Here is a 2,526-nt window from a genome sequence, read left to right as displayed (position 1 = left end):
GTCGAAACAGGAAGACAGGCTGACAGTCACCCGTCGAGCGCCGAGTTTTCGAGGGCTCGAAGGGGGCGGGGACGGATTCGAAAGGCTAGCGGCGGGCCGGTGGCTTCTGCGCAGGCGCCGTAGGAACCAGTAGGGTGAGGGATTTGGCAAGTTTGCGTCATTCTGACATGGGTCGTGTAGGCGGCTGCAGCGCATTAAAACCCGGGGCGCTCTGTTATACATATGGGAAAATTGAGGCCTGTAGTTCTCTGACTCTCTTGTCCAAATGCCCTGTGAGTCACCCGAGGGGTTTTTAACCCTCAACTACCGCACCCTCAACTGCAGTCAGAATTAATTCGAATCAGTTAAAGTCCCTGAGCGTTAGAAGGAATTTAAAGAAGACTTGCAGGATGCGGAAATACTCGGAATAGAAACACATGCGGGTGGGGGCTTGGAATGGGAAGCCGTAATCTGGGGACGTGTACATCATGAGGAAATCTGTGGCATTTTCAGAACACAGGATGGATCTGTCAGCTCCAACTCCGTTTCCTGCGCTGTGCTGGGTACCACCGGGCACTGGAGACCCAACCTCATCCCAGTCCCGGGGGGTTCCAGTAGGACGCTGGGCTTAGCAATGGCCTGGGCTCCAGATGCAAGAGCTGCAGAGCATGACGGGAGGATCCTGGGCTTTGGAGTCTGAGGCATCTGGGCCAGTGGTGTTACTTGACCCCTGTGATCCCATCACCTTAGGTGCAATGGGGATAATAATAATAATCTCCACCTCATAGTGTTGTTAGGAGGTTTACGTGAGGTGACGTTAGGGGCTCAGTGTTGCTGACTTCACCCACCTTGCTTTCCCTGCCTCCAAAGAGTCTTTCCCAGCAAATCTATAGACAGGGGCACTGATTCTGTGCCTAGCACTGTACCTCCATCGCCTTCTGTTCAAAGACATGGAGCTGTCAGCTTGGACAGCTTTGAGTTTTTGGAAGTCGATCGCCACTAAAAGGGCATTGCGCTAGGACTCAGGTTCAAGCCCTGGCTGTCCCTTCTCCTCTCTGGACCTCAGTTCCCCATTTGCACAGATAAATAGTTCCAAAGACTAACAAGCTCTTTTTCCACCCCCCAACCTGATGCCTTTTTTTGTTGTTGTTGATGTAACTTGGAAAGGGCAGCAGAAGTAGATAGTGACTCCTTTTCATGTATTGGCAAACCTAGCAGAAGCAAAGCAACAAGTCCAGCTCTGCCCTTCCACCAGCCTCTGCCTGGGGGCCCGAGAGCTAGGACTTCAGGAGTGAAAACATCTTCTTCAATGACTGGAGCCAGGTAGACACCAGGACGAGACGCACTTACAGGGAGGACTGTGATTGAAGTCAGGGGAGAAAGCTCTTATTAAACCATCCTGAGTTATCATTCATAAAACTCACTGTCACAGTCACTGTTTCATGTGCTCAAAAAAGCAGTAGCAATGTGACCTGCAGTTTGTGAATTAATTCTGGAAATCATCATGGATTGGCCACTGCTGTTCTATTGATATTTTTAAGAATGAGGGCTTCCCTTCCCCATACTGTTGACACCCCCTTTTAATATGAACAAGGTAGGGTGCTCACTGCCTAGACACACCTGAAGATGGAGAAAGGGATTAAGTGAGAGGAAGAAGTAGCAACAAACAAGATAAGATTTAACAAAGGTCTATGAATACTGAAACTTTATATAGTTATAAATATATTTTTTTGGATGCTGGGGTGTTGGGATGGCTGGACATGGTGGAACTGTAGCCTATAGCATCCCTTGGGATTTGCTCTATAGCTGCTCATTGAATTGTTCCTTGAAGATCTTCACGTTTCTGTATATACCTTGTGTTGCATAATAAGGAAAGAACTGAAATTGTGAAACCGTAACCCATATCAGTTTTTGAAATTACCTATAAGACTGCTTGTTGAGCTGCACATTGAGAGATGACACCTTTCTGTGCGTATGTTATATTTTACAATAATAGAAATGGCTGAGGTTGTGGAACTGTGACCCATGGCAGTCTTCGAGATTTGCGCTCCAACTACTTGTGGAATCATAATTTGAAAGTTATCACTGTTATGTATATATGTTAAAGTTCACAATAAAAAAAAAGGAAAAAAATGATGGCCTTTCCTGTTTGATTTACAGCCTTATAAAAACACCTTCGTATTCAGTATGTTAGTTAATCCTTCCAACGACTCTATTATCATTCCCATTTTAAAAATAATAATAATAATGAGTAATATTTACTAAGTGATTATCATGTGCCAGGCACTGTCCTAGGTGCTTTATGTGTCTTAACTCATTTAATGTTCACACAACCCTATGAGTTACAAACTAATACAGTTCCTATTTTGTAGATAAGGAATCTGGCACAGGAAAATGAGAGTAATAAGGGATACAAAACTAAAAAACAAAAACTAAACAACGAGAGTAATGACAGAAGGACTGGCAGGGCCACAAGAAGTTGGGGACTTCCCTGGAGGATTGGCAGAGGGTGAGCCGGGCTGGGTAGTGTCCAGGAGACAAAGATAT

The sequence above is a fragment of the Choloepus didactylus genome, chromosome 1 (genome assembly GCF_015220235.1).
Source record: "Choloepus didactylus isolate mChoDid1 chromosome 1, mChoDid1.pri, whole genome shotgun sequence".
NCBI classification, from domain to species: domain Eukaryota; kingdom Metazoa; phylum Chordata; class Mammalia; order Pilosa; family Megalonychidae; genus Choloepus; species Choloepus didactylus.
This window is presented reverse-complemented; position numbering follows the sequence as displayed.